At 45.4% G+C, this 13383-nt stretch overlaps 1 pseudogene; it reads right to left on the bottom strand.

Moving 5' to 3' along the window:
* Window positions 1-67: 67 nt before the first annotated feature.
* On the bottom strand, window positions 68-4429 carry LOC130546417 (uncharacterized; annotated as a pseudogene).
* Window positions 4430-13383: the final 8954 nt, after the last annotated feature.

Genomic DNA, 13383 nt, shown 5'->3' with positions numbered 1-13383 from the left:
TGTTTTTTATTTCTTTTCTCTGTGTTTGTCCCGTCTCTTGCTTAGCCTTCCCGTTTTGTGTAGCGGCTTATCTGAGTTTCTGTCCCTGGGTTGACCGTGTGTCTGGTGAGGCTCTTTGTTGCGTGTTTCGTGCCAGGTTTGTTTCTACCTGTGCTTGGTTAAGGTGGTATTCAGTCTGTTGGACCATTCTTTGCACCAGGTCCATTGTGTCAGCCACGGCTTGGGTACTTTGTTCATAGAAGGTGTCATCCCACCATGGTGAAGTCTCTATGTCCAGTGGCATTCTTCGTAGGATGTTGATCTGGCCCATTGAAAAATCCTCTGTTATTTCTACACAAAAGGAATGGTTAGCCAAGCAGGTCAGTCCTCCATAGGTAAAATAATTCATCTCACTGACAACGCACCACTGGGTATGCAATACCTGGATAGCATCAGAATACCCATGCAATGACTGAACATTTATGAGTTTGGTGTCATTAGGAGAGAAAGCATTGCAAGGTGTTACATGTACATATAACGTAATTGTGTGTCTCGTGGCAACATGTGCGACTGGTAAACAAGGTCTCATTTCCCTTTAAGGTCATGTATCCCGTAAGGTGATCCCATTTAATTACCTGATTCTTCACCACCACGCCAATAGAGCGTATAGTAGTGGAATTTAGAAAAACTTGGTCTGGGTGGATTAGAGGAAAAGTGGCAAAAAATCCAAGGCAGCCTGTGCATTCGTCTCCTGTATACATCAAATAGTGGATAATAGTTCATCTTTTCAATCAATCATTTTTTCTGAGGTAAGCCTAAAGTCTAAAATCTCAATGAGATCATTTAGAATATGCCTAGGTGTCTTCTGTAAACGTAGGTCTAAAATGTCTTGTCTAGTAGCAGTAAACAAATCTTGTGCATATGATCTGCAGGCTAAGTCACATTCGATGGTACGGGTCTGATTGAATAGTGTGTGGCTGATCGCTAGAAGCGCTTGCACTTCCGATCTAACCGCTTTTATGATATTTTCATTGCTGTTGGTGATATGTTGAAAACCAGTGGCCACCTGGTTCACCAACCATGTTGAAAATTGTGATTGTTTGGTTATTTTATATTCGATGACTATGGAGTTAACTGAGCCAAAAAGACCTGCTATGTTTCCAAGTAGATCTCGTTTAGAACTGTCATGATTCGTGAATGAGGACCCAGGTGCAGACAGCGGTAGACGGAAACACAGGTTTATTAACACAAAACACAAAGCAAAACACCCTCGAGGGGGGATAAAACAGACGAGGCAACTAACTAAACTACAGGGGAACATGTAATACAGGAAACGAGAGGGGCGGGGCCAATGACGAGACACCGGAGAGAATGCATGTTATTGTCAACAAGGGGTTGGATCAACAGAGTTCATGGGGGGAGGTCCATATAGGATGCCACCAGGGGGAACAGTCTGAGTCCCTGAATGCGCGGAGTTCTGCGGGACTTAGTGGGGGAAGTCCTGGGGACACATGGCGCCGGCTGGAAGGCCGGCTGGACAGTACGTGACACCGGCTGGAATGCCGGCTGAACGACACATGGCACCGGCTGGATGGCCGGCTGGACAACACATGGCACCGGCTGGATGGCCAGCTGGACTGGACATGGTGCCGGCTGGATGGCCGGCTGGACAGGACATGGCGCCGGCTCGACGGCCGGCTGGACAGGACATGACGCCGGCTCGACGGCCAGCTGGACAGTACGTGACACCGGCTGGAATGCCGGCTGAACGACACATGGCACCGGCTGGATGGCCGACTGAACACATGGCGCCGGCTGGATGGGCGGCTGGACAACACATGGCTCCGGCTGGATGGGCGGCTGGACAACACATGGCTCCGGCTGGATGGGCGGCTGGACAACACATGGCGCCGGCTGGATGGGCGGCTGGACAACACATGGCGCCGGCTGGATGGGCGGCTGGACAACACATGGCGCCGGCTGGATGGGCGGCTGGACAACACATGGCGCCGGCTGGATGGGCGGCTGGACAACACATGGCGCCGGCTGGATGGGCGGCTGGACAACACATGGCGCCGGCTGGATGGGCGGCTGGACAACNAAACATCTGAAGGTGCAGTAGATGGTGGTGGACCCACACGAGAGTATTTGAGGTTAAGGCCGCTCATCAGTCCAGAATGTTTGCAGGTCCTGAGACAAATAAGAGACTGACCCTCGATACTCAAGGTCATTTCTACATGCCGCATTTCCATCATGTTAAAATGTGAATGTTTTGTTTTTGAACAGTTTTATGGATCGTCTATCATGGTAATAAATATATTCTTTTCACAGCCTTGGAAGGAAAACTTTATACACAGATAGCGCACACGATATCTGTTTGTGTATTTCATGGAGACGTGGCACCGAAATCGTAACTCTGTCTCCTCCCCACCAGTAAGATGGTGTGTGGTGGGCGTTCTGGCGCAACATGGCTGCCGTCGCATAATCCAGGTGGATGCTGCACATCGGTGGTGGTTGAGGAGATTCCCCCTCGATGTAAAGCGCTTTGAGTACCCAGAAAAGCGCTATATAAATGTATTGAATTATTAGTATCTTTTGCTGTATTATAAGTCATGCAACATTTAAAGCAGCGATTATCAATTACTGTTTTAGATCAAAGAAGTATCAACTGTTGAAGAGGCAAAAGCTGCAATAGAGGAGGCAGAGGACAGTCTTGCTATTGTCGGGGCTTGCAGAATCATCACAACAGCATTTCCAAGCAGTGGAATACCCTTGTGCAATTTGCTGTTAACTTCTTGGTTGAGGGCAGATGAAATGTTGCATTACAACAGTAAGTATTTGTTTAAGTACACATTACGAACAGAGCCACAATTACGACTCATGATGTCTCAATAACATTTGATGTGATGTATAAAGTCAATTCTGTGGACTCAAATCATAGAGGCCCTTAAAGTGAAGTTCCTGTTTGTTACTGGTATTTTGGTTGATTTTTACATTTAACGTGCATTTTTGTGTGTGGGTTTGTGGAGGGCTTCAACACACTTGGACTCCTCAAGGAAATACGGGGACACCCGGATCTGTTCCGTAGCATGTTTGTGGGGGATGTGAGGCCTTGGAAAAGTGCTGAGAGGTCACTAGATTTCAAAGTCAGCTTTTCAGCACCAGGGACACGCGCAAGAGAGCTAGAAACCCAGACAATCTGCTACTGGCGAGACTGGCTAATTGATGTTGAAGGTACAATACTTGGCAGTTTTGAAATGAAAACATGGCGCCGGCTGGATGGGCGGCTGGACAACACATGGCGCCGGCTGGATGGCCAACTGGGAGGCCAGCTATCACCGGCTGGGCAGGCCTGGATGTCGACATGACAGGACAGTATGTTGGCGGCTGGGCAGTGCTTTCTGGCAGCATCTCCGACGGCTGGGCAGCGCTCTCTGGCAGCTGGGCAGTAAACAACACACACACACAGAGTCGACTTGATAGGCCTGGGCACCAGCTGTGAGGCCGGAAGGGATCTGCGGCGGGAACAGGACACCGGCGGCCTCAACCCTGGAGGGGAATCCAACGACCTCAACCCTGGAAGGGAGCCCGGCGGTCTCGATCCTGGACGGGGTTCCGGCAGTCTCGACCCCGGAAGGGAGTCCGGCTGTCCCGACTCTGGACTGAAGCCCGGCGGCCTCTACCCTCGAAGGGAGTCCGGCAGATTCAAGCCCTGGAAGGGAGTCCGGCGGCATCGACCCCTCCCGCTGAGATCCCCCTGTCTGCTGGGTCCAGAATGGCTGGTTCATTCTGTCAAGTTCTCCGTGTGGGCGGTGAGACAAAGGAGACAGAGGACCCAAGTGCAGACAGCGGGTAAGGGGTTAACAAGACAGACTTTAATAATAACTACAAAAACACAAAACAAAGACCCACGTGGGGGTAACACAATAAAACACAACGGTATAAAACATGACTAGACTAACTACACTTAAACAAGACTAAAGTTAAACATTTAACATAACTAAACTAACAAGAACTCACCAAACAGGCCACACACACAACAGTACAATGAACCAGCATAGGACAATGAAACAAGAGGACTATATAAAGGGGACTAAATCAAGGGGACAGGTGCGGGACATGACCTAATTAACAAGCAATAAAGAGACGAAAGGGCGGGAACAGAGACGCCACACTGGAGAGAGGGAGTATATGGAAGGTCAAAACTGTCTCTCCACATAAACCAAGAGGTTCTGTCATGGCTCTGCCACAAGATCAAGAAAAGCAAGACAAGATGGGGCAGAACCATGACAAGAACGTGCAGGTGGGATTTGGACAGCAAGTCTGCTTTTGTAATCAAAAATTAAATCATCGATTCTTACTGTAGCCGTGCATATGTTTTGTCATCATCATTACAGTGTTTTGTGTAGGCAGACAGAACGTTGGAAATATTGTAGGGAACATGTGTCATTACAAGATTTACATCATGAAACAGAGTCTTATTGATATTTCCTTTGATTAGTCTGCCAGGAGGGATTGGGTACAGTTTTGGTTTGCTATACCCACAAGTGGTTAAATTAAAGCAATATGTTAAAGTTCAAGAGCAATTTTGTGGCCCAGTGTATTTATCTGGGTCATCCTCACATTTACCCACACAATATGTCCCTTCTTTCCGGCTAGTCCAGACAAAGGCTTTTGGTTTATTATCTACAGGTTTGAATAGTGTAAGATTGAATTGATACTCAGTGTAACATATATATGTGGTGTTGATGGATTTTGTGTGTGTGCATCTGTATGTTGCAGGTTCTAAGTCTTTGGTTTGAAAGCATATTTCGGGATCTGTTCCATTGTTGTTTTTTTCATATAGGGTGCGCAAACCCCCAATTTTGGCTCCTGGTTCTGCTTTAAGCTGGTACCAGGCCGTTATATTGTGTGAAGGTGGATGTGCTGGTGTGTCTCCTGAAATGTTTAAAGTTAGAGGATGGGTTGATCCTGAGCTGCAACAGATTTTGGTTGCGCAATTTAGTTCCGGTGCTGCACCGGGAGGCCATGTGACTATCTCCCTAGATGGAATTGTGATGTAAGGTGTGGATGGCCTCTTAGTATATTTCCATACCCATTTCCCACATTTCAGGGTGTGTGTAAGTGAAACCCTTTGGCCCAGCTTGATGCAAGTGGGCCCGGACACCTTCCTCTCGTCTGGCCTCCATGGAATTGCAAGGCCCTTTCAAACATGAAAGGGTGTGAAAGGGCCTTGTTTTACAAACATCCGTATCATTACCATGTCACCTTCTGTAAATCTGATCTCAGATGTTGGGTTGAAATGCATATCACTCATCAGGTCTGACTGTTGTTGTTTAAGAGTGGTTTGTGCCTGTAACACCTTTAGCCTTTCTTGTAGCTGTGTTAGCACAGTCTGTTGTGTTGCGAGCACGAGGGACCCCAGGTCTGTTGGGGCAATTTCTGGATCTATTGGTAACTTCATGACTGTGCCATTCATGAGTTCAAATGGGCTGATTCCTGTAGCTTTGGATGGTGTTGCTCGCAATACTGTCAGAACTGTGGGCAGTGCATCAGTCCACCTGTTTTGATGTTGCAATATTTGTTTTGATGTGTTCTCTTTGATCATGCGATTAACACGTTCCACCATCCCTGAGCTTTGTGGTCTGTATGGGACATGAAATGTTTGCTCAATGTGTAGCATTTCACATATGTGTCTCATTATCTGTCCTGTGAAGTGTGTTTCTCGGTCCGATTCAACTCTGGTTGGCGTTCCCCAGATTGGGATCATCTGGTTTGCTATTACCCGTGCCACATTGTGTGCACTATTGTTGCGAGTGGGAATTGCATCCACCCATTTGGAGAATTTGTCAATTATAACAAGACAATAACGATATCCCCCCTTGGCACTGGGTAATGGTCCGATAAAATCTATTTGCAAAGATTCCCATGTGTCATGGCTCTGCTTCCTTAGTCATGTTTTTCTTGGTCCTGTAGCAGAGCCATGACAAAGTCTTTGGTTATGTGTGGAGAGAAACATATTATTGTCCTTTTGACAATAATATGCATTCTCTCCAGTGTCTTGTCATTTGCCCCACTCCTCTCGTTTCCTTGTTATCTTTCCCTGAGTGTTTTATTACCCACACCTGCCCTGTGTCATTATCCCTCGTTTGTCTCTCCCTATAAATACCCTCTTGTTTCTTTGTCTTGTGTTCGTGGATTACGTTGTGTATGCATGTGTACGGTTTATGTGCCTTGTCCAGTGTTCCTGTTCCCAGCATTGCCCTTGTTCCGTGAGTCTTGTGGTCTACCCTGTTGTGTTTTGATTTAAGATGTTTGGTCGTGTCCTTTAGTTTAGTTTTGCTATTCTTGTTTTCGTTTTGCCCCCACGTGGGAAGTCTTTTGTTTTATATATTTCTGAGTTCCGTTTTCCCCATTGCGGGTGTTTTGTTTCTGTTAATAAATAGTCTTGTTTTTGTTAACCCCTTCACTGCTGCCTGCAAATGGGTTCTCTTCTTTCACGCCTCAATTCATGACAGAATCCACGAACCAGTATTGAACCCAGCAGGCAAGATGGAGGCAAGGCGATCCAGGCAGGCCCATCTCCTCTGCGGTCTGCGACAGGGCTACTACGATGTCTTGGAGTTCGCAGATCGATTCTTCGAGACCGCAGGGGAGATGGTCCATGACGAGACGGAGCAGATGGCCCCGTTCAACGGCGGTCTGAATGAGCCGCTGTCTCGGGAGGAGATGAGGATGCTGAGACCGCTGGGCTTCACGGACATGATTAGGTATGCCATGAATCGGCCGGAGCCCAGGGTCTCAGCCCAACCCAATCCATCTCCCCTACCCGCGATCCCGGAGGGTCGCGTCATGGAGATCGGGGTCATCGGCATGGCCGCACCGTCCGCTTCTCCCCCGGCAGCTCCTCCTCCGCCCATCAGCATCCGTGGCCGGCGCAGACGAAGGGAGTCGTGGGACTCCCCGTCCGACTCCTCCGGTACGGAGCTAACCGGGCTCCCCATCGCTTCTCAGCAACCGGACACATGTCCTGTGGCCCGGTCAAGGAAGAAGAAGCCGAGGAGGGGGAAGCCTAGTCCGGTGCAGCCGGCGTCCAGCCCGATGTCCAGCCGGCATCCCAGCCGGCCATCCAGCCGGCGTCCCAGCCGACCATCCAGCCGGCGTCCCAGCCGGCGATCCAGCCGGCCTTCCAGCCGGCGTCAAGCCCTGTCCAGCCGGCCTTCCAGCCGGTGTCAAGCCCTGTCCAGCCGGCCTTCCAGCCGGCGTCAAGCCCTGTCCAGCCGGCGTCAAGCCCTATCCAGCCGGCCTTCCAGCCGGTCCCTAGTCCGGCAGCCAATCCGGCCCCGGGGAGACCCCCAGGGTCAAGGGCTGTCCCCCCCAGGACTCCTCCTAAGTCCCCTTGGACTACGCACCCTCAGGTGCGGACTGGGACTTCTCCCCACCCCCATGGACTGCCCCCTATGGGCTCTGGTTTGGCCCCTCCCCCCCTGCCATGTTTGTTGTTTTTATTGTCTCACCCTAGTCCCTTTGTTATTTTGTCTTGTCTCCCACTTATTCTGTTTTCCATGTTTTGTCTGTTCTTGTCTTTGTCTAAGTCTGCCTTGTCTTGTCCGTCTACCCCTTGGTGAGCACCTGGAGTGCTCATTAAAGGGGGGGCTTCTGTCATGGCTCTGCTTCCTTAGTCATGTTTTTCTTGGTCCTGTAGCAGAGCCATGACAAAGTCTTTGGTTATGTGTGGAGAGAAACATATTATTGTCCTTTTGACAATAATATGCATTCTCTCCAGTGTCTTGTCATTTGCCCCACTCCTCTCGTTTCCTTGTTATCTTTCCCCGAGTGTTTTATTACCCACACCTGCCCTGTGTCATTATCCCTCGTTTGTCTCTCCCTATAAATACCCTCTTGTTTCTTTGTCTTGTGTTCGTGGATTACGTTGTGTATGCATGTGTACGGTTTATGTGCCTTGTACCTTGTCCAGTGTTCCTGTTCCCAGCCTTGCCCTTGTTCCATGAGTCTTGTGTTCTACCCTGTTGTGTTTTGATTTAAAACGTTTGGTCGTGTCCTTTAGTTTAGTTTTGCTATTCTTGTTTTCGTTTTGCCCCACGTGGGAAGTCTTTTGTTTTATATATTTCTGAGTTCCGTTTTCCCCATTGAGGGTGTTTTGTTTCTGTTAATAAATAGTCTTGTTTTTGTTAACCCCTTCACTGCTGCCTGCAATTGGGTTCTCTTCTTTCACGCCTCAATTCATGACACCCATGGACCTTTTGGTGGGTCTGGGCGACACATTTTTGTACGTCCAGGTCTACCCTGGTTGATGGTGGCACATACCAGGCATGTATTACACCATCTATCAATGTCTGATGTCATTTCTGGCCACCAGAAGTTTTTCTGTATCAGTTGTTTTGTTTTGGATGCTGATACATGTGCATAATCATGATATAATTTGATCACTGGTTTCTGGAGGGCCTCTGGAACAACATATTTTTCATCCCTTAAGATCATACCTTCAATAACATTTACCAATTGATCCTGTTCTAGGTGCAGTGCAAGCTCCCCATTTGAAGTCGACAGCTCTTGCTGATACTTCTTCAAATCAATGGCCGTGGCTTGAATCGCACTCACAGCAGAAGCAATGGGTTTGTCATGTTGCCATTGATCCCCTTTAATGGCTGCCAATTTTGCTAATTTGTCAGCGATGTTGTTATTTTTCTCATGTTCATCTGGGCTTTTACTGATGTGTGCGCTTACCTTGACGACCGAGATTGGAGAGTTATGCATTTTTATTGCTTGCCAAATTGCAGTGATAATGTCAAAATGTTTTATTGGCGTTCCAGCCAACTTGAGAAATTTTCGCAGCTGCCATTGAGACATGAAGTCATGCACAACACCAAAAGCATAACGGCTATCAGTATACACACACAGTGGTTCGTGATGTACTCTAATAGCTTCAAGTAATGAGGTGAGTTCAGCTTCTTGGGCGGATTTGTTCGCGGGCAATTTTATTAGTAGTTGTTCTGAATCTGAGTTGGGGGAATGGGGGGTCCACACTGCACACCCGGTGTGAAATTTAGCATCATGCCAGTATCGAGAAGATCAATGTATACTTGAGTCTGATTAGGAAGTTGTTTATCATAAACAGGACTCTGTACTTCTTGTCTGGTTTGGCATGTGTGTGGATGTCCCTCCATATCTCCCAATAGGTGTGGTAAGATTCGAGTGTTTACTGTGGTGATGTCACGTGCTTGTATGTCTGCTAACATCTCGCCAATCTTTGTGATGAAACACCTTTTATTCGGCCCTGCAACAACATCTGTACTGGCGTGTGCATTGTGTGCGCAACAACACGTTGAAAACCAACAATGGGTTCTGTTGTCGTCAACATCCAATATACCGCAAGCACATGCTGTGTGCATGGGTCGAATCCTTGTTCAATTGTAGACTTCTTTCGGCTATAGTATGCAATTGGGCGCAGTTTTCCTCCACGATCTTGAGCTAATACCCCACTTAGAGTGTTCTCATTTGCATCGACTTGCATATGAAAGGGTTTTGAAGGGTTGGGCAAACCCAGAGCGGGCGCAGTGCATAAGTGTTGTTTTAAATTTGTGAAGGCTTGTTCTTGTTCTTCAGCCCATTCAAGGACGTCAGAGGGTTTTGATTTTCCTTTTAGAAGCGCGTATAGCGGAGCCGCAGTGTTTGCAAAATCATGCGCATGTTAATGGACGACTAATAGTTGTGATTTCATCGTTCGCATTTGTCACTGTTTTTAATACGGCTACTCTGACTGATATCTGAGGCAAGTCGTTAGATTTTGTTCTTGTTTTTACCGGACTTCTCTGACTAGCGTCTTCTGGAGCTCGGTTACGAGTTATTCTCTGTGTTTTATTCTGTAATGCGGCAATATCATCCAGTGTTGCCAACTTGGTGACTGTTGCTATATTTAGCGACTTTTCAGACCCCTTTAGCAACTTATTTTTCCGCCAGAGCGAGTTTTTGCCTTCCCAGCGCAGCACCGCCTCTGTGTCTACTCTGTACAGTGTGAGCACCCACCAGAGAGAAGCAGCTGAAGACCGCACTGAGAATGAGATTCGCAGTTTGTATGTACAAACAGAGTTTCCAAGAACTATTCACTTAATGACCTTGTTTGAGCATTTGATTACGAAACATGATGAAACGCTATGACTATGGACGTGTAAACATGAACACAGACGGATTTTAACTGTTCAATGAAAATTACAGCTGGTGTGTAGTTTAAAGTGGTTGAGTGCACTCATTATTCCATAGTTTTGTTGTCTGCCAACAGAAACACAAAAATAATTGATTATAAAAAATAATAGAACTTAAGATCCTATTTATTGTGCATTTGGGTGAATTGTTTTAATATAATACTATATACGACAGCTCAGAGAGTAAAGATATGATGCAGACCTGAAGAGCTTAGCTTGTCAGATACTACGTGATGACATCGCTGATATGCAAATTAGCGCGTGACGTCATCTGGCGACATTTAGCGACTTTTCGGGCAGGCTTTAGCTACTTTCCATTGAAAAGAGTTGGCAACACTGATATCATCATCCTCATCATCACTATCACACTGTATTCCTGAATCGAACGTTTCGCTTATGGCTGCCTGTTTTACTGTGGCTACGGGAAAGCCTGCATTGTCGCAGCAGTCTTCCGAGTGCAGATATGTAATGGTTGCCGTTTTTAATTTTCATTTCAAGTTCGTCTATTTTCTTCGCCATTGCCTCGCTCTGTCTTGCCCAACTTTGTTTTTTATAAGTGAATGAATCTACTTGAGCCCTTAGCTTTTGTAACTCTTCCGAACGCGCTTTCTCAATTTCTTTGATATTCGTGATCGTTCGTTCGTTCGTTATCAGCTATTGTTTTCAGATCGTTACGACGCAGTAGATAAACGATGGCGAGGGGAGTATTTTTGTATTTTGGTTTAGTTACCAACTTTCGGCCCTCGGCAGAATACCAGGATATAATTTCGTTATTGTTCCAATTTAAATATATTCCTTTTTTTTCGTAAGAGGACGAGAGACGGTTTTAGCTTCACACATGTTCTTGTCTTTCCTTTGTTTAGTGAAACAATATTTGAATGAAAGCATACTTCATTTAATTACCTCTATTTGATCTGACTCCAATTTAATAATATCTTGACTTCTCATTTAGCTTACATTTAACTTTTATCATTAATAATTGTGAAATTTGGACAGATGTCTGATTCTTCTGTTTTATTCTAAATTACACTCCATCCGATTCTCAATGTCGCTTAGAGTCTAGCACCGGCCGTTATACGCGGATCTCAAGGTCACAAACTCGCCAGTCTTGGTCACTGCCAGAGGTTCTATGACTAGTAATGCTCAGATGGCCGTCTCCAACCAGCACTTCCTGAAACATTATTTGATCTAGTCCCCTTAGACTATGACAACTTAATTAAAGTAATGATTATTTCCTGTTATAGTCTGTCTTGGTGTTTTATTTTTATTTTTATTTTTATTTTTTGAGCGCCACGTGCTCATATCACACATGTGCCTCATTTTTTTTATTACTCTACTCTCACCTGATTCTCTTTGTACCTTTAGGATTACGTCACTGATGATTGCCATCACCTCCCTGATAGCACTCATACTGTACATCTGGCTTAAGTCTATTTGACATCTGCATTTACATCTGCAAGACATCTACAATACATTGTTTGCTCATCTGCAATACGTCTCGGAAATGTCTGCTGCCAGACATCATATAGACCTATAGAAGATGTCTGTAAGATGTTTATGATTTAGACTGGATGTAAAGCAGCTCTTTCTAAGATGTTTAGCAGATGTTTTACACAGCAGATCTCCAGATCTTCAGCAGATGTATTACAGACGTTCAGACGTCTCCGAGACGTATTGCAGATGTAAATGCAGACGTCAAATAGACGTAAGCCAGATGGATTGTGCTATCTGGGCTGTTACTCGTTTTGGTTTTTCTGTACGTTTCTCGTATTTCTGCCTCTCTTTTTCGTTCATTCAGTTGTGATGTTTTTTGTATGAGCCATTTCTCATGGAATATTGTTAACTTTGTTTCTTGTTTGCTATGTATCCAGGATTCGCCATCTAACTGCTGATCTCCGCATCTTGTTTTCGGTGAGGCTGTACTGAGAGAGAGCTTCTGGGACTTTTTGTTCGTTTGGTGATTTTCCTCTCTGCCCACCACTTTGCGGCTACTAGCTCAGGCTCTCTGTTTTCCATTATTGGATTTATTTTTGTTTCTGCTGTGTGCCTGGAGTTCCCTGGAATTTTTTGTTCGGATACTTTTTGCTCTGTGTGACTAATAAACTCACTTAACCGGCTTCCTGCTATTGAGTCCCTTATTGTTCCGTAACAATTTCCAACCAGAGGTCATGACCACTCCATAGAGAAAAATAGACCAATCTTACTTCCTCTGACGGTAGCTTTATATAATCATGCCATAGTTTCCTATGTACACTTAGTTAGAATAATATTACAATAACCAGAGGTTTGAGACTTACCCTATTTAGATTGGTCAGACAACATATGTGACCCTGGACAACAAAACCAGTCTTATGGGTCAATTTTTCGATATTGAGATTTTTACATAATCTGAAAGCTGAGTAAATAAACTTTCTATAGATATATGAGTTGTTAGAATAGGACAATATCTGGTTGAGATACAACCGTTTAAAACTCTGGAATCTGAGAGCGCAAAAAAATCAAAATATTGAGAAAATTGCCTTTGAATTTGTTAATCAGGGGCACTGTGGCAGACCATCCACTCACAAAAATAAAGTTTTTATATATTTAAGGTAGGAAATTTACAAAATATCTTCATGGAACATGATCTTTACTTAACATCCTAATGATTTTTGGCATAAAATAAAAATCGATCATTTTGACCCACACAATGTATTTTTGTCTTTTACTAAAAATGTTCCCGTGCTACTTAAGACTGGTTTTGTGATCCAGGGTCACATATGTGCTGTTCTAAACTGAAACATTAGCCCCTACGGTCTAATTACACTTAAACTAATGCCAAGTAGTTAGCCGGAGCTCTAAAATCTCATCTGGCGTGCCCCAATGCTCCACCTACAGGATTCTAGTCCGTGACTAACCTGCACGTAGATTTGCGGTAACAAAGGATATAGTGTGATCTACTAAAGTTTATAAACTCAGAACAATACAGAATGAATTCAAACATAAGGCATGTAAGGGAAGCATAATTCGAAATCCAGTTCAAGGTTCAATTCAATAATCAATGGCAATCAATATAATTCAATAACAAATAATAGGAAAGGAACAGTTGGGGGTGCAGGGTGAGGTCTGCATCTGTGATTCGCTTGTATACGTCGTTTGAGATGTAGATGTTAGCTCAGTAGGGAGTTTGTTGTATTGGAGG

Source organism: Triplophysa rosa, linkage group LG22 (assembly GCF_024868665.1).
Source record: "Triplophysa rosa linkage group LG22, Trosa_1v2, whole genome shotgun sequence".
NCBI lineage: Eukaryota > Metazoa > Chordata > Actinopteri > Cypriniformes > Nemacheilidae > Triplophysa > Triplophysa rosa.
This window is presented reverse-complemented; position numbering and strand designations above follow the sequence as displayed.